The following is a 24,347-nucleotide window of genomic DNA, read 5'->3' as shown; positions in this document are numbered from 1 at the left end:
TCACAGTTGCTCAGTGCATGTGTGTGTAAAGGGAACAGTAGTTACTGTACTCTCTAACCCAACACGGGGAAGTGTAGCTAATGTTTCTTTCAGGCCTGAATTTGGGTTAGTCCTATGCCTTTTTTCTGCATTCTTGGTTAACCAAGGAGGTAGGAAATTTGACCACCTTTCCTTATCAGCTCCCCACAGCTCCCTGGCATAATTTTCTGCTCATGGCTCTCACTTTGCAAACATGTTCGTTGTCATAGAAAATTCAGAGGTGAGTTGGAAGTTGGTGCTGCCTGGTTACCATGGCAATGCCAGCTGCTTCTGCCTCCACAGTGAGGCAAGAGCGGCCATAGGGCTGACCAGATGGGGTCGGAGCTCTGAGAACAAAACACCCGGGCCCCATCCCAGTCTCCTCTAATGCCAACCTTCTTCTGGCCCTCAACACTACCCTGTTTTTCCAGGGGTGCCCATCCTGCAGCCAACCTGCTGGTACAATGCATGGAGCCCCCTCCGTGGAGGTGGAGGCCTGCGCTGCCCTTGCCAGCCACCCCTGAGGGGGTGGAGACCTGCTAGGTGACACTCAAAGTCACTAGTGAGTCGCTTCTGGTACCCGCCTTCAAGATGCTGGCCAAGAACCCTGCCCGGTGGGCCTGTGTTTCCTTAGTGACCGGCAGCAGAAATTTCCCATTGTGGAAAGAGCTATCTTGGAGCTAATGTAACAACGTCTTTTCTCATTTGTGGATGATGAAAGAAAATGACTCCCAGGGACCATGTTCCTGAAAAAGAGGAAAAGGTCAACAGCTTCAGCGTCTTCAGGGCCTTTGCCACTCCAGGCTGTATGCAGGTGGCACATGGCGAGGGTTGCTAAATGGCTGGTGCAGCACTTCAGGGGACACCTGGATCACCTCGTTTGATCTTTACCAGCATCCTGTGAAATAGATAGGACCACCATGCCCACTTCAGCCTGACCACCATGCCCACTTCCAATGAGGAAGCTGAGGTTTGGTGAGGGCAAAGAAGGTGATGCCAAGGCGGCACTGCTGGCAGGTGCTGGGGCCGGGCTTGGGAGGGCAGAAGCATCACGGCAGGGCCTGAGGTCTTACACGGCTCCACAGCTCTGCGTGAACAAGTGTGAGGGTGGAGATCTTCCCCAATCTACATAAACTGAGGCTCTGGTGGCAAAGCCAGGATGTGACACCTGTTCTGTCGTGTCCCAGACTTCGCTGAGCTGTATCAGACACAGGGCCGTCCTGTTGTGAGTGGGATTTTGCAAGCAGGAAACCCCCTCCTGAATTCTAAAGCATGGCCAAAACATGATACGAGGGGTCCCATGGGGCGGGGAGACCCAGATTCCAGACAGAGCTTGGAGTGGAGGTCGTGACATGAGCGCGGAAGAGGCAGCTGCATCCATAGGCCCCGGGCAGGCCCCGAGGTGAATCAGAAGCAGGTGCCGCTGAGAGGGGCTGAGAATGCTTACCCTGCTGTGGTGGCAGCTTTTTCTGTGCCACGAGGGCACCAGCAGTTGCTCAAGGACTTTTGTCATAGCTCCTAGGCCCACACAGCTGCATCCAAGCCCCTGCCCACTGCAATCCCTTCCAAACAAGGACCCGAGGCCCAGCTGAAAAAGCATGGCTCTCTTCCCAAAGAACCACCTGGATGTTCTGGGGAGGAAGGTGTGTGGGGGAGAAGTTTTCCGAGGATTGTCAGAGGGAGGTGATCTGAGACATAGCCTGGCATGGGGCCTAGAGTCCTTTCACTTCCCTAGCGATTTATACCCCCAAAGAAATGCAAAGGTGTGCAAAGAAAGAAAGGCAAAGTCATGAGCCCAAATTTGTACCCCTGATGTTCCCAGGCCACTCAGGTTTCTGATGTCACCCTGTGCTTTAATATCCAAAATGATGCCTCACATTCCTGTCTCACCCACATATTTTCTTTGTCGGGGGTGGGAGGCACCTGGTTGGGCCACAGCCAAGCCTGTTTCTTCCTGTGCCTCATGGTCTCTCTCAGCTCCAGAATGGAACCGCCTCTTCCTTTATTTCCCCCTGGGAAGAAAACAGGCTTTTAGCTTCCCCCACACCTTAGTGGGAAGCCCACGTCACCATTCTCAGGTGTGTGAGCTTTGAGAAATTTGCTTCACTTCTGGAAGCCTCCGTTTTCTCCTCTACGAAACAGCAAATTACACCTGTTTCTCCTGGCTGTTGGGGGATTACATGAGAGATAGAGGTAAAAGTCCCAGCTTAGCACCTGGCCCATGACCAACATTCAGCCTGGTTCTCTCTCATCTCCCCTTCAGCCTCTCCAGAGCCAGCACGTGTGTGGTCTGGAGACAGCTGAGCTGGTGGTCTCTCCCCAGGGCCCCCCTGCAGGCCTGGATGCTGACTGCCCCTCTTTGCCTCAGAGCCCTGAGCCGTGAGCCATGCCGGGTTTCCCCAGCCGGCCCGCGCTTCTCATTACAGAGCCGGCCTGTAATTAGACTGTCGCCTGGCTTCGGAGAATGTGCCTGTCAGCACTCCTGGCTCTTCTGCCTCTGCAGAGGCCCCTTTGCTTGCTGGCGAGACTTCATCTCCGTGCACAGAGCCATCCTTGGAAATGAGGTGATGTCTGTTCTTCCTGTGACCCTCTTTCACTTGGGGTCAGCTGAGACAAGACCTGCAGGACATGGACGGATGGAGAGGCACGTGACAGAGCACAGACTTCAGTCCCGGCAGGGAGGGCAAGGAAGGGATCCAGAAAGAGAACTCTGCAACGTCTTCTGCTAGGCCGCCAGGCCACTGCACTGCAGGTTCTGAAACAAGTTAGGTTTTCTTGGGGTTTCCTGACATAACTGTCCTCAGCCTGACATCTCAGCCTGAGACGGAGGAGTGAAGGATACAAGTGTCAGGCAGACCTGGCCTAAATCCTGGCTTTGCCTCTTACTAGCTGTGTGACCTTTGACAAGTGACTACCCTGTTCTGGGCCTCAAATTCTCTATCTGTAAAAATGGGGCAAATGACACTTCAGAAGCTTGTTATGACGATTAAGTAGATACAAAACACTTGGATACACTAATCACTTCAAATAGTACATGATAGCTGTTATCTTCTTTAGCCGGGTTCCATCCTGTTTCCTTTCCAGCATTTGGCTGTGCTTTTGCCCATGCAGGTCCCTCTACCCAGAATATCAATATCCTGAATGATTTGTTTAGCAAACTCCTATTGATTCTCCAAGGCCCAGCTCAAATGTCTCTTCCTCTGTGAAGCCTTCCCTGACTACCCGAGCAGCTGGTTACTTTGTCATCTGTACTCCAACGTAACTTGCTTTTGCTTTTGATGCAATCCAGTCATATTGCACGGTAACTATTGTAACTGTTCCCACTGCTGCCCAACCCTCCGCCCTGCCCCCCACCCTGCACCCGCAATCCTTGATGTGCCCTGAGCCCTTGGCTAGGCTGTGAGATCAAGAAAGATACGGCCCCTACTTGTTCTTCCTAGTAATTCACAGAGTGGATGTTTTGAGATTCTTTAGTTGAATGAATACATGACTGCTGGAAACAAATAAATGGACAAATGGATGATTACAGGGAACATTACACATTGATATAAGAAAAGCACAGGTCCAAGGAAACTGCTGTGCCCTTTCCCCCCCATATTCAAGCCCAGGCTGGGTTAAACGTTCAGGAATAAGGAAGGCTATATTCTGCCTAGAGAGAGACTACCTAGGATGGAGGATCATGGAAAGAAACTGGAGACAAAGGAGGTATTCTAGACCCATCTGTCCCCGGGACCTGCTGAGCGACCTCAGGCCAGTCTCTTAGCCTCTCTCTGCTGCAGCACAGAAGGCTTCATAAAGCCCCCACCCCTGGGGCTGGGGGAAGAAACCCACAGTCTGAAGAATGTAGAGGCCAAGCTAAGGTCACTCACGGCTGACGCCCTTTCAGGAAAGCCCCACTCCTTGACCCATGACGGCAGAGACTAGTGACACCTGCCAGCCCCACCCTGGAGAAGGAAGGGCCTCAACCACAGTCACGGCTATGAGCTGGAATGTTTCCAAGAGAGGCCCCTGAGGAAGGAGCCAGGCACTGGCTGCTGGAGTGAGCATCAGTTGTAGATATGGGGTACGGAGGTCTGGGCCTGACCACACCCCAGCATCACAGATGCCACGTGCTCCCAGTCCAAAGAGGCCTTCTATCACCTCCTAGCACACTCCAATTCTTCCGAAGTCTGCAGGCTTTGTGCTCGCTGCTCCCCTGGGCTGGCCCTTTCTCCTTATTCTGGCCACATTGTAAGTCATCTGCTTAGGGACCTCCTTTAACCACCCCACCTAAATTGCCTCTCTCATTCCCGGTCCCTCTTCAGTCACTCTCTACTTCTCTGCCTGATTTTATTGTCTTCCCAGCACTCACCCCACCCTGAACCATCTCATCTGCTTCTGTGTTTACTGCCTGACTCTCCTTTATACCCTCAGTTGTGAGTCAATGACCCGGTCTCTCTTGGTTAGGTTTATCCCCAAGTCTTAGCACAGAGCCTAGTATAGAGTGGGCCACAGGGGTTGAGTGAATGTTTGTTAAGTGAATGAGTGAGTGATGAATAAGTAAGTGGATGGATGGATGAGTGGGCCAAACTCTCTGAACCTAAGTGGAAACAGGCCTCCGTGTGTGGTACCAGGCCAATAGGCTATGGGTTTTCTCAAGTGCATCTCGACAGCCGGGTCTCTGGAGGGTCCAATTTTTGGCTGTACCCTCAGTTGCCAACACAGGGCCAGAGTCGATGTCCAGAAACTGGGCATGCCTATGTCCAGTGAATGGACAGCATCAAGTTCCTGCAGCAGGAGCCATTGGGAAGCAGTTAGAAGCATGGCTCAGGAGTCAGGAGTTGATGTCCTGGGTTCAAATCTCAGCTGTGACACTTTCTCACTCAATGAGAGACAGAGCATGTTTCTTACCCTCTGTGGGCCCCAATTTCCTTAAGTACCAAACAGACGATATTGGTAGCTACCCCATGGGGATATTGTGAAGACGGCGTGAGACAATGCATAGAAAGTGCCGGCACTCCATAAGGACTCGACACTGACATCAGAACCCATGGCTCCAGCACCTGCTGAGGGCCTGGCCCACCACAGTGGGCACCTGGTAGGTGCTTGTTAGGTGAGCAATGAACTCACATGAAAAGCGATGCCACCGTCAACCTCCCTCTCAGGCCATCCAGTGTCTTCTTCAGTTGACACCCCTCCAACACCTCCCTTTGCTGCTCCTGCATTGCCACCCTACGCTGAGCTATAGCTACATCCTGTCATGGTGTGCTGGAAAGAAGGGTGGGACCGCTTCGATTTGGTTTTCTTGGTCACAGAGTTCATTTGGCAAGCATGGTCCTGTTGCCTACTCTGCGAGCAGTATGAAGCTGAAATAAGGAACCGAATCCCAAAACATCAGGGATCATCACAGACTCTTCCAGTTGGGAGGAGACATTCAGGCTTTTCTCCTTCAAGAATGGGGAAACTGAGGCCCCACTTGGGAAGCAGACTTGCAAGCTGATGGCAGAACTGGGACTCACTCCTTGACACCTTGGCTTCCAGAACTGCAGCCCTAAAGGGAGTGCTGCCCTCAGAAAGGAAGCCTTTTTGTGTCCTGAGAAAAAGTCAGGTCATACTTGGAGAGTTTTAATTTGTTTAAAAAGGCTATGACCGGCCAGGCGTGGTAGCTCCCGCCTGTAATCCCAGCACTTTGAGAGGCCGAGGCGGGCGGATCGCGAGGTCAAGAGATTGAGACCATCCTGGCCAACATGGTGAAATTCCGTCTCTACTAAAACTACAACAACAACAAAAAAACACACACATTAGCTGCGTGTGCCTGTAGTCCCAGCTACTTGGGAGGCTGAGGCAGGGGAATCACTTGAACCCGGGAGGCGGAGGTTCAGTGAGCCCAGATGGCGCCACTGCACTCCATCTTGGTGACAGAGCAAGACTCCGTCTGAAAAAAAAAAAAAAAAAAGCTACAACCACCTCCCAGACAATCTTAAAAATGAAAACAAACAGAAACAAAAGCAAAAAATCTCTGATTGGCATAAACAACAAAGAAGTGGTAAACTGGGGACTGGCCGTGTCTGGTGTCCCCTCTCCTTCAGTCCCACCCTGCTGGGGTGCTGCCAGCACTGACCCCGACCCGAATCCTTCACCCCACAAGGCAGCAGTGGTTGTGGCATTGCAGCTACACATCTACACACCGTCTCTTCCAGGCTTTCCTAGAAGTCTCCAGTCAGCCTCCCTTGCATCTCCGTTGCCTAAACTGGGTCTCGTGCCCATTCCTAAGTCAGCCCTTGTGGTTCCTATTGGCAAATACTGGGTTAGCATATTCCTCCTTTCAACAAATATTTATTAAGTACCTGCTATAGGCAGCATAGCTATGAACAAAATAGAAGAAAGTTCTAAAAATTGACATATTCTAGCAGGAGGATACAGACAAAAAACAAATAAGTAAAATATGCACTACTGTTAGATGTGATTAGTGCTAGGGAGAAAAATACAGCAGAGAAGGGAGAAGGCGAGTGCACATGGGGGAAGTAGCCATGTTAACTAGAGTGGTCTAAGCAGAGACCGAGGGAGGTGAGGGAGTCAGTCATGAGGGCATTGAGGGGAAGGGCGTTCCAGGCAGTGACAACAGCAGTGCAAAGGCCTTGAGGCAGAAGTATGCTTGGTATGTTTCACAAACAACAAGGAAGCCAGATGACTAAAGCAGAGTGAGGGAGGGGGATACTACAGGAGAGGGGTCAGGGAGTAAGTGGGGGCAGGAGCTATGGCCCCTGAGGCCCGTGGTGAGGATTCTGGCTTCTACTTTGTTTGTTGTTGTTTTGTTTCTTGAGACGGAGTTTTGCTCTTGTCACCCAGGCTGGAGTGCAGTGGCACCATCTCAGCTCACTGCAACCTCCGCCTCCCAGGTTCAAGTGATTCTCCTGCCTCAGCCTCCTGAGTAGCTGGGATTACAGGCACCTGCCACCTGCCCGGCTAATTTTTGTATTTTTAATAGAGACAGGGTTTCACCATGTTGGCCAGGCTGGTCTCAAACTCCTGAACTCAGGTGATCTGCCCGTCTTGGCCTCCTAAAGTGCTGGGATGACAGGTGTGAGCCATCATGCCCGGCCTCTACTTTGACTTAGATAGGAGGCCCATGGAAGATTTTGAATGGAGAAATGTCCCAATCTCATTTAGGCTTTAAAACAGAAGTGTGTCATCTTGGCTGCACGGTGGAATCACCTGGAGAGCGTTTAGAAAATACAGATGCCTAGGGCCCACCCACAGAGGTTCTGATGTCATCAGTCAGGGATAGGGGCCCGGGAATCAGGATTTTTAAAAGACACAGGAGAGTCTATGTGCAGATGAGGTTGAGAGGCGGGGGTCTATGTGCCGAGGACCCCCAAATCCTTACCTCTGACTCTCGACTCGTGACTCTCCCTTAATGTCCATATTTTGAGGTCAGCTTCCAACTCAGGGTCTCCATTTGGATGTCTAACCATCATCATAATCGTCTCCAACTGAACTGAACCTCAGTGTGATTCCTGAGCCCTCCCCAAGCCTGCTCTTCCTATGGTGTCCTCTGTCCAGTTCCTCAGGCCAAAACCTTAGTGTTATCCTTGATTCCTCTGTTGCTTTAACACCTGACATCTAATTCTTTAGAAGACCATGCTCACCCTACCTTCAAACATACACAGAAAGCACGGCCACTCACACATCCACTGCTGCTACCCAAACCGAGGTCTTCGTGACCTCCAGGTCTTCTGCCCCTGCCTCCAGTGGCACTTCCCAAGCCTGGCTTCTGTGGATTCACATGGGGAGCTTTAAAAACTGTGGATGCTTGAGTCCTCAGAATCTGATAGAACTGGTGGGGTGCAGTGGGGCATTGAGAATTTTACAAGCTCACCAAGTGGTTCCATTGTGCCCCAGAGTTGAGAACCTCTGATAAGGATGGGATATAAATCGAAGGATCTGGCAGTGACTGCCTAGGGAGAGAATACAGCTAGAGAAGCAAAGAGGTCAGAGACTGAGCACTGCCAGACTCTGTGACCTGCAGAGTCAGGGAATGAGGAGGAACCAGGAAGAGACAACAAGGAGACGGACCCAATCACTACAGCAGGGATGGGAAGGACCCTTGACCCATCGAAGGCACTGCTTGAGCTAAGGTGGAAAAATCAGCTTCCCAGGGACCCAGGGCAGCATGGAGGAAGAGAGAATGGATACCTGCATCAGCTTCTCCTGGGGAAAGGGAAGGAACAGGAGGTATGTTTGGTGGCCAAAAAATCTATACTAAGCCAATAAAGATGATGATGGTAATGGAAATAAAAATAATGCCGAGAGAGAGAGAGAGAGAGAGAGCGGAAGAGAGGGAGAGGGGGAAGGGGAGTGGAAGGGGAGTGGGAGGGGAGTGGGAGGGGGAGGGAGGGGAAGGGAGGGAGAGGGAAGGAGAGGGAAGGAGAGGGAAGGAGAGGCAGCGAGGGAGGGAGAGAGGGATCTCTTCCTCTTCTTATAAAACCACAACTCCTACTGCATTAAAGCCCCATCCTTATGACCTTATTTAACCTCAGCGACCTCCTAAAACCCCTAACTTTTGACCACACCTAACTGCAAGGGAGCCTAGAAAATGCAATTCAGCTGTGTGCTCAGGAAGACAAAGAGAGCATGGCTATTGTTGAAAGCAGTGCAAGAAGCGGGTGGGAGGGTACCCCAGATAGATGGATCATTGTGTGCCAAAGTCTGGAGGAATGCTAGCAAGGTGAACCAGGGCCCTGCCACATGCTGAGCTGTCTGGCCCTGGGTGTAGGAGTGGGGAATGGTGGGAGGGAAGTGGCTATGTTGGGCAACAAGATTCCCTGGCCCTTAATTAACCAGGTGTGGTGCCTTGTGCCTGTGGTCCCAACTACTCAGGAGGTTGAGGTGGGAGGATGGCTTGAGCCCAGGAGGTCAAGGATGCAGTGACCTGTGATTGCAGCACTCCGCTGCAACAGAGCTTGCTCCATTGGGCAACAGAGCAAGACTGTGTCTCAAAAAAAAAAAAAAAAAAAAAAGGAAAAGATTTACTGGCTCTTAAAGAGGGTCATGGGCAGAGCTCATGCTCAAGACCATCACTCAGGCATAGCTTGGCTCACAGTTTCTTCCAGCTTAGACAGTTGAGTATTTCTGTGAACATATGATTTCAAAGGATTCTTTAAGACACTTTAACCATTCACATATTAGTAGGGAACATACTCATATTTTTCCACATTTGAAAAGTGAAACGAGTCAATCATGACAAACCTCCCTTCCACCCTGTTTCTCAGGCACACACTCCTCCCGCTCCCTCAAGGCAGCCAATGCTTTCAGTTTCATACATCATCTTGCAGTGATGTTTTATGCGAACATTAATTTCACATACAATACATTCTTCCCTTTGTCCAGTTTTGCACTAATTGTAGCATCCTCAACATAGTATCCTGATCTGTATTTTTGTCTGAGATTTTTTTCATGGTGATATGTAAAGAGCCCTCTTGAAGACAACGTAGAACTCCACTCTATGGCTGAACCACCAGGATAGTCCCTATTGATGGACAGTTGGTTGTTTTTAATTTATAAATAATCTTGCAATTAAGTTTGCATGTGTCACTTCAGGCAGGGGTAGATCTATTTGCAGGATAAACTCATAGGAATAGAACTTCTGGGTGAAAGGGTTATACTATTCTAGCATAACTGGCTGTGAACCACTGGGCCACTCCACATGTCCTTCTGTCTGAGTCCCTCCCTAGTCCCACCCAATGATGCAGACCTGGGTGACAGTCTGAGAGGTGCTGAGCCCAGCCATGTGGCCCCTGGTACGGTTCCATGCCCCTTGGAAGATGGCAGTGCCCAGAGTGGTCTCCTCAGATTCTTGGCTGGAGACGTCTCAGGGAGGCCATCCTGTGACCCCCCCTGCCCATGGTCCCACATCAAGGATAACTGCTTCACTGCCCCTCTTCAACCACCAGCCCAGCCCCATTCCTACCCCTCCTCCAGCTCCATGACTTCACTCCTCACTCCCAGAACAGAGGCAAAGCCCACCAAAGGCCAAGGCAGCACTGTGATAACCAGAAGGATGTCCCCTCCAAAGACATCCATGTCCCAATCCACACAATCTGTGACTATGTTGCCTTATATAGCAAAAGAGACTTTAAGATATGAAGTCAAAGATCTCGTGATGGAGAGATTATTCTGCGTTATCTGGCTGAGCCCAGGTTAATTGCTAGGGTCCTTAAAAAATGGAGAAGGGAGGCCGAAAGTGAGAGTCAGAGAGTCTGGAAGATGTTATGCTGCTGGCTTTGGAGTGGAGGGAAGGGTCGTGAACCAGGGTATATAGGTGGCTTCTAGAAACTGGGAAAAACAAAGGTATGGCTTCTCCCCTCTAGCCTCCAGGAGGAATGCAATCTTGCTGACACACTGGCTTTAGCCCAGTGAGACCTATTTTGGACTTCTGACCTTCAGAACTGGAAGGTAATAAATTTGTGTTGTTTGCAGCCACTAAGTTCATAGTAATCTTTTACAGCAGTAGCAGGAGACTAATCCAACAGTCCCTGAACTGCCCCACGCAGGAGTCCAGTGCTGCCTCTCTCCTGCCTCCCCTCTCTCAGAAGCCCTGGCTTCAAATCCTTGTTCTGCTTAACCACTGGATGCTTTTGGGTACATATAGCATTTCTTTGGGCCTCAGTTCTCTCATCTGCAAAATGCAGCACGTGATCAAACTGTCACAAGGTTGCCGGGAGGTTAAATGAGATGATGCTTCTGAAGTCTCTTAGCAACTGTGCCTGCCATGAAATCGGCGCTTGATATTTTTAGATGTCGAGCATAATTCTGAAACTTTCAGTTGTGCTCCCAGAACCTACTCCTGCTCCGGCCCTGGCTAAGGCCCTAGCTTCCCCTAAGGAGACAGCCCCTTTCTGCAGTGCTTACACCCAGCAGAGACCCTCAGGGAGGCAACTCTCTCCTTTCAACCGGCCCCAAAGAACCAGGGCCCTGAGGTGCTGTCCTCAGCAAAGAGGAAACTCAACCCAGGTTCAAATCCTTTTTTTTTTTTTTTTGCCACTTCCCAGCTGGGTGGCATTGGGGGAGTTATTCCACCACCCCAAGCCTCGATTTCCCCCTTTGTAGAATGCCCACGTGAGCCCTAGCCTAGAATGTTGGCCCAGGAGTGTGCTCATGGCTGGGCACGTAGCAGGTACTGGATAAACAGCTTCAGAGCACTGCCCTCTCAACCAGGACCAGACCCAGACTTAGTGGACCCTGGGGCTCATACAGCCTGTAGCCCCTCTTTAAGAAGGAGCATCTGAACTTGCAGACATACAATAGGGCTTCTGATGGGGCCTATGCCAGGGAGGCATCCCGAGGCCCGAATTCCATTCACTTCTGCTCTCTGCTCTCAAGCCCTCCTCCTCCGTAATGACTGGGCCAAACGTGTTTCAGAAACGTCCCTCCCAACTTGCCTGAATAAGCCCCAGGAGCCTGAGATTTTTATGAAATTGTCAGAGGCAGTGACCGTCTTAGCCTCTCAGCAGGATCCAAGCTCCCTTGGTAAGTGAGCAAGACTTTTGATGGAACAAAGCAAAATCTCTATCTGATGAGATTAGCTCCTTGGAGAAGAGCACAGGGTTCATCTCTACCTTGCTTGGACAGTAGAGTTGCCAGATTAAAACAACAACAGCAACGACTATATATATATGAATTCAATTTAGTTTGAATGCCAGATAGTGAATAATTCTTTAGTATAAGTATATCCCAAATATTGTATGAGACATTTAACTGGATGTCCTGAATTTTGTCTGGCAGCCCTGTCTGTCAGAGACACAGCAACATGGCTATTCAAATTCAGGGTGTGTTTTGCAGAAGTGTTCCTGCTTTGAGAAGCAGCTGGGGACCTTTGAACTTCAGCAGAATAACCAGTGGCAGAGGAAGGGATATGGGAAGCTGCCCCCAGGCAGGTTGGTGACGTGTTTAACAGCTGCACCCAGAGCCAGGTGGTCAGGGCCTGAACTGTAGCCTTAAATGAGCCTTGTAGCCACCCCCAGAGCAGGTGTTGGCACACCCATTTCTGCAGATGTGAAAGCCGGAGCCCAGCAAGAAAGGAACACCTTGTGAGCATCTACTAGATGCTGGCATTTTACATGCATTAGCTCATAGTTAAGAGTGGGCAGACTTTGTAGCTGTTGCTATTAATGTAATACAAGCATCAGAGAAGCATGATAGGAAAAGTAAGTCGTCTTCCCCACATCTGAGAGCACTCAACCTCTTAAACCTCTCAGCGATTCCTCCATCTCAGCTCTATTGACATCTTGGGCCAAACTTTTTTTTTTTTGTCGTGGGCTGACCTGTGCACTGTAGAATGTTGAGAAGCATTCCTGGCCTGTAGCCACTCAGTGCCAGTGGCACCGCCCTCCCCCCCCCAACCCCGTGACAACCAAAAAAATGACTCCAGACATTGCCAAATGTCCCATAGGAGGCAAAAATCGCCCCTCCAAGAACCACTTCTCTAGAATAATCACTGTTAATCATTTTGTGAAAGGGAAATAAATCTTGGGACCCCCAAATCACTAGGCCAAAGGGAAAAGTCAAGCTGGAAACCATGTCCGGCAAACCTGCCACCCGTTTTCTTCCTGAAGAAGATAGCTACAAAGATTTTCAAAAGCTACATATCTTCCTCACAATTTTCCCACAAGGAAATTCCTTGTGAGCCTCAAGATCTTCACCCTAAAGTAGTTCTGTTGAATTTCACCCTGGCAATGTAAACCAACAGCTGATCTTCACAGATATGGGACAGAAGGTCCTCCCTCTGCTCACCTGAAACAAATGCCTACCTGATTGCTTCCTCTGCTCTATTGTTTATGTAAAAATGCTGATTCACTGAGCCAGACTAAGGCACAAGTGACTATTCTTCTACGCCCCCGCCCCCCCCCACCGCATGTAAATTGTGTATTCACTGAAAGGCTGATTAAAGACTCTAAAGAAAGCGACTATTTGTCTCTTGTCTACCTAAGACCTGGAAACCCATCCCCTCCACCTTTCTGGACCGAACCAATGTACATCTTGCACATATTGATTGATGTTTCATGTCTTCCTAAAATATATAAAAGCAAGCTGTATCTCGACTACCTTGGGGCCAGTTTTTGGCCTCAGGACCTCCTGAGGCTATGTCATGGGTGTGTCCTTAAGCTTGGCAAAATAAACTTTCTAAATTGATTAAGACCGTCTCAGATACTTTGGTTTCACACTTCCTGGAGAATATTTTTAGAATATTTCTAAGCACATGTGTATGCCTTTAAAAAACAAAACCAAACAACAACAACAAAAAAGACAAGGCCAGGCTCAGTGGCTCACCCCTGTAATCCCAGCACTGTGGGATCACAGGATCTCTTTGAGCCCAGGAGTTTGAGACCAGCCTGGGCAACGTGGTGAAACCCTATCTCTACTAAAAATACAAAAAACTAGCCAGGTGTGGTGGTGGACACCTGTAGTCCCAGCTACTCGGGAGGATGGCTTGAGCCCGGGAGGAGGAGGTTGCAGTGAGCTGTGACTGAGCTACTGCACGCCAGCTGGGGGACAGAGTGAGAGCTTGTCTCAAAAAAAAAGTTTTAAAGAGACAGGTTAATATAGACACCTCTTTTATCACTTGCCTTTTTACTTACCAGTATACCTTGGACATCTTTCTGTACACTCCACTCATGAATCTGCATTTCTCCTTTGACAACTACGTGGCATTTCTCTGTGGGTATTGCTGCCATTGACGTAACCAGTTCCCTCACTATTGAGGCAGTTGAGTTGTTTCCAGTGTTTTGCTGTTACAGACGATATTCCAGTCAGCATTCTCACACATGTATCTTGATATATCCACAGGATAAACCCCTAGAAGTAGAATCACTGGGCCATGGGTATGTACATTTTTAATTTGATGTCCCACATTGTCATCCAAAATAGTTTGTGCCAATTTACTCCATCGTCACCAACATCTTGATGAAAAGTACCAAACATTTAGTGAGCATTGACTGTATTTCATACACTATGTTAGGGATTTGCATGTGCTATCTTATTAATTCTCACTATCATTCTGGTAGGAACTAATATTATTTCCATTTTACAAATGAAAGAACTTTGGCTTACAGTGAGTAAGAGTATTTTCTAGGCAGGGTGCAGTGGCTCACGCCTGTAATCCAAGCACTTTGGGAGGCCGAGGCGGGCGGATTACCAGGTCAGGAGATCGAGACCATCCTGGCCAACATGGTGAAACCCCATCTCTACTAAAAATACAAAAAATTAGCCGGGCGTGGTGGCGGGCGCCTGTAGTCCCAGCTACTCGGGAGGCTGAGGCAGGAGAATGGCGTTAACCCGACAGGCGGAGCTTGCAGTGAGCTGAGATCGTGCCACTGCACTCCAGCCTGGACGACAGAGTGAGACTCCGCCTCAAAGAAAAAAAAAAGACTATTTTCTAAGCTTGTCAGTGACAGTACTGGGATCCCAACCCAGAGCTCTCTCAGTCTGAAACCTGTTCTCTTCACCAATACATTTACTCTTCATAACAATTGTGTGAGCTGGGCCCCATTATTCCCATTTCTAATGGGATTACTGAGGCTCCAAGTAGTTAAAGTGACTTGCTCAGGGACATAGAACCCAATCACAAATCTGAGCCTGACTCCAGAATGTGTGTTCTTCTCTTGAGACTCCATGCCACTTCCTCCAGGAAGCTCTCTGGGATTACTCCAGCCATCCGTATCATCTAACCCCCAAGAGCAGCTCCTTGGGAGCCCTAGGAATCTGCAGCAGGCATTTTAACTCAGAGTGCATAGGTGTGTGGGTGTGTGGGATCTCACAGCTGTTAAAGTCAGACAGACTAGATTAGAAACCCCTTTGCCATCTACCTTCTGAAGTGAACTAGGGCAAGAGACCCTCCCTCTTGGGGTCTCAGTTATTTCATCATTATGATGCTCGTTATTACTGTTGCTATTAGTAGCATGATAACAGTGATTACCCCTTACAGAGAGCCTTCTCTGTACCACCTTTTACAGTGGGTAGTGTCTTAGTTTAGGTCCCTCAGGAAGCAGACACTGAGACAAGGATTTGGGGCAAGGTTTTTATTTGGGAGGTGACCCCAGGCATCTTGGTGAGAGACGAGGGAAGTGACACAGGGAACAGAGTAAAACCATGGGATGGTGTGTAATGGACAGGTAATTGCCAAGGCTAGCTGGGCTCCAGCCTGCTGGGGACCTCTGAGAAGTCATGTGGCTCATGCCATGGAATACCCTACCCAGGCAATCCTCAGTGGTTGGGGGTCACTCCCGCTTTATTGACTACAAGGCATTCCCACAGCCTCAGGTGGGGGCTGGGGTACTGTCTGCAGGTCGTCAATAGCACAGCCTCCCTGCAGGCAATTTACAGCAGCTTCAGAATGAATTAATTACCACTCACATTGTGTTTACCACTGAACTTGTGTTTTAATTACCATTGACCTAATTGCCATTGACCTTGTGTTTTTTTCCTGTGAGTTCTGTCACTCTTTGGAGGGTCTATGCCTTGTACCTCATTTAGGTTTTTCGCAATACTGTGCGGGGCATGGCATAAACCTCCATAAATTGAGGCTGACCATTTGAATCCTTCAGTGATCAGCAAGTATTTACTGTGTACCTACTATGTGCTACGTGCTGTTTAAGATAGTAGACTTCGGCCGGGCACGGTGGCTCAGGCCTGAAATCCCAGCATTTTGGGAGGCTGAGGTGGGTGGATCGCTAGGTCAGGAGATCGAGACCATCCTGGCTAACATGGTGAAACCCCATCTCTACTAAAAATACAAAAATTAGCCGGGCACGATGGCGGGCACCTGTAGTCCCAGCTACTCGGGAGGCTGAGGCAGGAGAATGGCATGAACCTGGGAGGCGGAGCTTGCAGTGAGCTGAGATCAGGCCACTGCACTCCAGCCTGGGCGACAGAGCAAGACTCCATCTCAAAAAAAAAAAAAAAAAAAGAAAAGAAATTAGTAGACTTCATTTTTTTAGCAGTTTGAGGTTTATAGAAAAATGAGTGGAAAATACAGAGTTCTCATCTACTTCCAAAGCCCCCCAATCCCGTTACCACCTGTTATTAACATCCTGCATGGGTGTGCTACATTTGTTACAACTGATGAGCCAATACTGATACATTTTCTATTAACTAAAGCCTATAGTTTACACTACGGTTCCCTTTTTGTGTTGTACATTCTATGGCTTTGCACAAAGGCATCGTGACATGTATGATGCCACTATTCCCTGTGATCCATCTATTCAGCCTTCCCTCCTTCCCGCCCCTTCCCTCCAACCCATGGCTCCAGTGATTTTTTCAGTGCTGGGAGTACAGCTGGGATAAAATAAAATTTCTGTCTTCATGGAGCTGACATTTTAGTGGGGAGAGGGATAATACGTAAGCCAGCAAATAACACACCCAAGTCCAGGCGATGATAGATGTTGTGAAGAGAATTCGTGTGGCTAGGGGAGGGGAGCTCTTGTTTAGACAGGATGGTCAGTGGAGGCCTCTTTGAGGAGATGACAGCTGAGCAGAGCCTTCTCTGGCCGGAGACCCAAGGAGGCCAGGCTGTGGCTCCGAGGCCTGTGCTGCTGAGAGGCTGTGAACGATCCCATAGGCCACAGTGGGTGGACCCAGAAAGGCACGTTGACCCCTCACAGTAAGGGGAGGTGTCATGGCTGAACTGGTTCCCCCTGGCCTCAAATTCATATGTTGATGTCCTAACCCCCTAGTACCTCAAAATGTGACCAGATTTACAGAAAGCATTTTTTTTTTTTTTTTTTGGACGATGTCTCGCTCTGTTACCCAGTCTGGAGTGCAGTGGCACCATCTCAGCTCACTGCAACCTCTGCCTCCCAGGTTCAAGTGATTCTCATGCTCAGCCTCCTAAGTAGCTGGGATTACAGGTGGGCACCACCACATCCAGCTATATTTTTTTTTGTATTTTTTAGTAGAAACGGGGTTTCACCATGTTGGCCAGGCTTGTCTTGAACTCCTGGCCTCAAGTAATCCACCCACCTTGGCGTCCCAAAGTGCTGGGATTACGGGCATGAGCCACGGCACCCGGGCAGAAAGAAAGAGGGTAAGAAGTTAAATGGAGCCATTAGGGTGTGCCCTAATCTAATATGAATGGTGTCCTTAAAGAAGAGGAAATTGGGACACAGACATACACAGAGGGAAGACCATGTGAATGAAGATGGCATCTGCACATCAAGGAGAGAGGCCTCAAGAGAAACCAACCCTGCTGACATCTTGATCTTGGGTTTCTAGTCTCCGGAACTACGAGGCAATAGATGTCTGTGGTTTAAGCGTCCCAGACTGTGGTATTTTGTCATGGCAGCTGGAGCAAGCTAGCACAGGAGGCACGAAACCTGCCCTTCCATTCCCCCAGCCCTCCCATCCCATGCAGAGGTGTTAGAGAGCATGATATACTGTCACTGAAACAATCTGGGTCCTAGAAGCTGCCCTGAGGTGGCCTTCCTTTCCATCCGGCGGGGGCGGAGCTAGCTGTTCTCTCTGCCTTGCTCTGTGACTCGCTGTTGGGTGTGGAGGCTGCTCACAGAGAACCCACTGGGCATGCCCAGAACAGTATCACAGCCGTCTGCATCCTGACAGGCAGAGGTCAAGACCCCATTCTTCCTTCCACTTCGCAGTCGTGTGACCTTGAGTGGGTACTTCACCTTCCAAGCCTCAGTTTCTATATCTGTTCAATAAGGGGAAGTGATGGTTCCTCCCTGCTGGCGGGTACTGGGGAACGAAATGAGTGACTGTGTGAGAAACCCCCAGCCCAGCCCAGAGCACAGATGAGGTTAGCAACCCTTTCATCCCGTGTAGCATTTGTCTTTACAATGAGTCTGAGGGGGAGACATTATTCCCATTTTATGCAAGAAACCTGACCTAAGGGCAGCTTGCAGTGACCAGCCAGTCAACCCACAGTCTTGAAGAAGGGACCAACCATCCCCTGGCTGGTTCTGCCCCCGAACCTCTGGTGGAACAGGTGGTGCAGTTGGCTGTGGCATTGATATCACTGCGGTCCAGGCTGTGGGCCCTGGTCTTGTAAATAAGTCTCAAAAATTTGACTCCACTCTCCGTCCCTCCCTAGCCCCTTGAGTCAGCAGGATTGCCCTGAAACAGGTCAAGAACAGACTTTCTGTGACGTTTCCAGTTTTTATTTTTCCTATTTCTCTTCTAAATTACCTCGCTGGACCTCAGTTTCCTCATTTGAAAAAATGGGTAGAAGGGTTCAGTGCTTTCTCAGGCCTCCCCTCCACAGCAGAACCATCTAGGAATTCTGCCAGAAATGCCATTGGGGGAAATCAGGCCATGGGGACAGTCACACTTAATGACAGCTCTTATTGACTGCACGTTTCCTGTATCAGGTACTTTCTATACGTCCTCTCATTTTATGTCTGATAAGGAGCCTATAATGTGGTCAGTACTGTCCCTATTTTACAGATGAGAAGACAGAGACGCAGAGATGCTCAGTGGTATTTTCAAGGCCGCATGGCCAGTGCATGGTAGAGCTGAGACTTGAACCCAAGTCTGTCTGGGTTTGAAGTCTGTGTCTCCTGCATCTGGACCCTGACCCCCCGTGTGTCTCGTGGCTTACAGTTTCAGGATTTGTTTTTAGGCAAAACACTGTTTTGTCTGAATTACAATTCAGTTCAGGTTTATTTTAAAAATTCCTAACAACGCAGGTGACTTCCATATTGTAGCAGCAAGGTTGGTGCCTAGAGCGCAAGTTTTACAGCCCAGCTTTTCCTTTTCTCTTCCTTGGGAGGGGAAACATCCTGTACCATGAGCATTTGCTTTATTTTTTACATACACACACAGACACAGACACAGATACACACACAGACACAGATACACACACGGACACAGATACACACACACAGACACAGATACACACACACAGACACAGACACAGATACACACACAGACACAGACACAGATACACACACAGACACAGATACACACACGGACACAGATACACACACACAGACACAGATACACACACACAGACACAGACACAGATACACACACAGACACAGACACAGATACACACACAGACACAGATACACACACGGACACAGATACACACACACAGACACAGATACACACACACAGACACAGACACAGATACACACACAGACACAGACACAGATACACAGACACAGATACACACACAGACACAGATACACACACACACAGACACAGATACACACACACACAGACACAGATACACACACACAGACACACACAGACACAGACGCAGATACACACACAGACACAGACACAGATACACACACAGACACAGACACAGATACACAGACACAGACACAGATACACACACAGACACAGACACAGATACACAGACACAGACACAGATACACACACAGACACAGACACACACAGACACAGACACAGATACACACACAGACACAGACACGCACAGACACAGCCACAGATACACACACAGACACAGACACACACAGAGACACAGACATAGACACACACAGACACAGACACAGATACACACACACCCAGGGACAGATACATTTCTCCAGCTCTCCTTTGAAATAGAGGGAGTAAGGTCTGGCACAGTGGCTCGAGCCTGTGATTCCAACATTTTGGGAGGCCAAGGCAAGTGGATCACTTGAGCTCAGGAGTTCAAGACCAGCCTGGGCAACATGGTGAAACCCTGTCTCCACAAAAAATACAAAAATTAGCCAAGCATTGTGGCACATACCTGTAGTCCCAGCTACTCAGGAAGCAGAGATGGGAGGATCACTTGAGCCCAGAAGGCGGAGGCTGAAGTGAGCTGTGATTGCACCCCTGCACTCCAGCCTGGGAGACAGACTGAGACTCTGTCTTTAAAAAAAAAAAAATGAAATGGAGGGAGCAAAGAACAGAGATATTGTTGAGGCTTGAGGCTGAAACTAAAGTTCAAACTATAATCCTAAAGAGGTTGACTATGCTGATTTCCTTTGGATGTTAAAAAGCCTGCCAGAAGGATGCTAATTGTCAAGGCTTCCCAGGGCTTGGAGGAGTTTCCCAGAATGCACTGTGAGTGAGGCAGACAAGGCTGCACGGGCCCAGTTCTCTTTGTTCTGCATGTGTGTTGCTGCAGCGTGGCATGATGGAGACAGATACATGCGAAAATATTTTGCACAGATACACGCGAAAACACTGGATAGCGTACAACAAGGAGGAGGAGGAGAATGTGGCTCACGTGGCCTGGTTTCAGGCTCAGCTTTGCCCCTGGCTAACTGTGTGACCTGGAGGAAGTTGCTTATCTGGGCTGCAGTCTGTCCCTAAGAAATAGTTGGACACTACACAATCTCATTTTTCCATATGAGTCTTACGAAGATTACCTTGGCCAATGTGGCACAAAATTCTGTTTCCTAGAAACATACTCTAATCAGCAGCAATGATGACAAAATATAAAAGTAGCTAATATTTATGAAGCACGTAGTATGAGCCGAGCGCTGAGCAAAACAATTTTGCATGGCCCATCTCACTTATATCTCCTGATAAAGGCACAAGCTGGATACTTATATCATCCCCACACTAAAGATGAGAAAACTGAAACTCGGAGAGGCTAAAGGATTGCTGAAGTCCCCGAGCTAGAAAGTGGCAGATCTAGGATTTGGAAATTTGGAAAATCAAAATTTCCTGTCTCCAGGGCCTCCTCCTTAAGCAAAGGTTCAGGTCACAGCCATAAGCCTGGATGCAGCAGTGGAGACGGTTAGGGCTGATAGGCCCTCACTTCAGGGTCACCGACAAGCCAGAGTCTGATCTTCTCTAACTGAGTGTCCCTGGCTTAGGCAAGCAGTGCAGGAGTGTAACCGGATCTGCTTAGAGAGGCCCCAGCTTGCGCCATTCACTGGGCCAGAAACCTGAGCTGCTCCTGAGAGGGCTGGAAGACAGCTTGGGGCTTGGAGACTGGCTCACACTATCCCAGCCGTTCCATCGCAGACTAAATGGCTTCTGGCTCTTGTTAATGGCGCCATCTCAGATCAGTGCCAGAGGAACTGCTGGTCATTTGGGGGCACTGGGGGGAGCAGGGTAGAGGGGTGGGGTGATGGTGGGTGAGTAGCAGCTCCCCTCTTCCTCCTCGCCCCTTGGTCCCTCCAGTTGACCCACCACCTTCCCCCAGTTGATGCAGCAAAAATTTCTGGTGGGAGGGATACTCAGGTTTGGGAGTCCATTTCATTCCTGCATTTTCACTGTTTATAAGCCCAAGCCACAGCCTGCCTGGAAATTCCAGGCCATACTCCCGCAACCCAACCTGATCAAATATTCATGGAAGCCGACGAGCTGTCATCATCACGAATCCCACGATCTGCATTTATTGCTTTGACACTACTTTATAGGAATTACTTCTCCTCCTCTGCCCTGTGCCACATTTTCACCACTCTTCCCCGGTAAATCCAGCTCTGAGTAATTTATAAATCTGTAGCTTATCAAAATTGTGCTCAGGCCTCAACTTGGGAGAAGGAAACTAACTGGAAATTAATTTATATATTGGGCATTGATTACAGTGTAGATCCTTTTAAATGTTTGTTTGCAGAAGTGCATGGTAAGGTAAAAAGAATCTTTCAATCAAAAAGACCAGGCCTTGAGTCCCAAAGCTGCCTTTTACAATGTGATAATAATAACTTACATTGAATCTGAGGTCGTCATGTCTCAGACAAGGCACTCACATGACAAGTCTATGAGCCAAAATATGTTATTATTATCCCTCCTATTTTTCAGATGAGGAAACTGAGGCACAGAGAGTTTACATAAATTGCAAAAAGCAAATTTCAAGGTCACATAAATTGCAAAAGGTAAATTGCTAAAGCCCAATTTCCACATATGAGGAAAATAAGGGATAATATTTCCTGATTTACCAGGTACTTGGGAAGGTTAGATTCTGTGAAGTGGCGGGCTTAGCACATAGAATGCCTCCCCTCCCTTCCCCTCCCCTCCGCTTCCCTTCCCTCCCGCCTTCTTTCTTGCTTTCCAATATTGATCAAAGGCTGCCATTATGTCAGGTCTTGTGCTTGGTCCTGGAGAGATGGCGTGAACCAGGCAAATGCTGCCTTCTCCTTCACTCTCTTGTGAACCTGCCATCTTGCAAGGAGCAGGCGATAAACCATGACCTTCCCATTGTCCCATGTTCTCTGGCACCAAGAGGATCAGTATTTCCCCTCCTATGGCTTCTGCCTTCTCTCTGGTTCTGGGGGTTGGGGGAATGATTGAAAGGCCAAATCCAAGAATCTTTGTCATCTGTTGCCTCTTTCTTAGCTTTTAATGTGATCAAAACTCTGGTCTGGACTGAAGCCTGGAGAAGTAGACATGTTTGCCCCAAGGCTGTCTGAGGAGTGAGGAGCTAGGGCAGGATTTGAACTAGATATGTCTGACCCAAGCCCCATGGTAAGGCCGTGTGTTCCAAACTCAGGCAACTGTTATGGGTGCAAAATCCTTCCCTACTTTGAGCTAAAATCCCCAGCCTGCCATTTGCATCTGATAGTGTTCTAGATTCTCAAAATAGAAGCAACTCTGGCAAACATTTGGCATTATATTTCCGTCTTTCCTAATGCTTCTCTATTCTTCCAACTTTTTTTATTAGAAAGGATGTTGAGTTCCTTTTTTTTTCTCCTGTGGCTCTTACTGAACCTGCTACCCTTTGTCAAAGTGTCCCTTTAAGCAGTATGCCTGAAGTTGAATGGGCCACTTCCAATGAGGGCTAAAGTGCGGGAATGAGCAGGCTTCCCATCTCCCATACTGAGTGCTTGCTCTGTCAGCTTTTCTGTTGGGCACACCCTATGAAACATGATCTTTGAGTCCTCTGGAACCACTAGTTATGGGCATATCTGCTGCTTCTAAGGTGAGGGTGCCTAGGCACCAACATGCATTGAGCACCTCGTGGGTTCCAAGCTTAGTTCACACACAGTGTTGCTCTGAGTTGTCTCCATATGTCTCTGAAGCAGGTCTTATTAGTCCCATTTTGCAAATGAGGCAAATGAGACTCAGAGAAGGGCTATAATTAGGAACACAGAACTAAGCAAAATCTCCCAATCTTTTTGCCCATGTGGTCAGGTTTTGAAGCCCCAGGGGCAGGACTGATAACGACCACTGTGAGAATAATGAGTTTGGATTCAGTTTCTCAGACGTGACATTCATAACATGTTGGAGTTCCAAATGTTTCAGGACCCAGAGTTGGGTTATGATCCCCAACTTCGTCATTTCTCTGAATTTCATCATCATGGCATTCATAAATGTCACAAATAGGACAGTGTTGTGTTCAGACTCCTGAAGTCTCCATCAGAGACCTGCCCCATCCCAGCGTCTATGGTCGCAGTGACCAGCACTTTTCATGTCTTGACTCAAGGACAAGAAGGAATCCAGTGAAAATATCCTCACTCCCACCCCGTACTACCAAACTTCTTCAACTTGTCCGAGTGGGTATTACGCAAAACCATTGTGGTGGGCACTGGTGGTTTTCAATCTACGTTTATTTCTTGTTTGGGGTTAACATTTTATTTTCTTTGGGGAGTAGAATAGATTGGAATATTGCTTTCGGTTCTTCATTCCCCCGTAAGAGAATTAGACATCCATGCCCTTCATCATATGACTTTTCAGTGTCTCTCCATTGAAGGGGAGAGTTTATCTCTCCAAGGGACTGAAGTTGAGCTTGGTCATGTGACTCTTGTGAATCGGTGGCACATGAGTGGTTACGAGCTGAGCAGAGGCTCTAAATGTGTTTGTGTGATTTGGTCTTCTGTGCCCCTATTATCCAGTGAGAAAAACATGTGTCCTGGTCTATATAGGATGAGAGGGACATGGTACAGACCCAAACCCATTAGTCTGGAATCAAGCCTAGTCAAGCCCAGTCCCTCCCAGCAGGAACACAACTTATTCTCAGATTCATGAGTAAGAAATAGAAAGGCTTGTTAGCATAAGCCGCTGAGTTTTGTAGTTGTTTCCCAGAATTAGTGCAGTGATAACTGATTAATGACTACAGGGATGCATCCCCTGTCCCAGGCCTTCAGCACCCGGGGTGGGAACCATGACCCAAGCTTGGTCAGGAAGCGTATCTGTGCTGATGACTCCTGATTTCCCATCTCACTCACTGTTCATTCTCTGCCCAACTCTCACCCGCTCCAAGCCCAGGCCGCTTCCTCCACTGCAGCCCCCACCGGACTCTGGTAATGCAGTTTCCTTCCCCTGCCTCTTAAGCCAATGGGAGGCAAGAGAGTCTCCCTGTGGCTACTTGCAGGTGCTCAACACCCTTGTGGGCTCCCTTGTCTCACACCTTAGACCTTTCATTCATTTATATTCCAAATCCCCACCGCACATACTGT

The sequence above is a fragment of the Symphalangus syndactylus genome, chromosome 7, assembly GCF_028878055.3.
Source record: "Symphalangus syndactylus isolate Jambi chromosome 7, NHGRI_mSymSyn1-v2.1_pri, whole genome shotgun sequence".
NCBI classification, from domain to species: Eukaryota; Metazoa; Chordata; class Mammalia; order Primates; family Hylobatidae; genus Symphalangus; species Symphalangus syndactylus.
Note: the sequence above shows the minus strand (reverse complement) of the source record.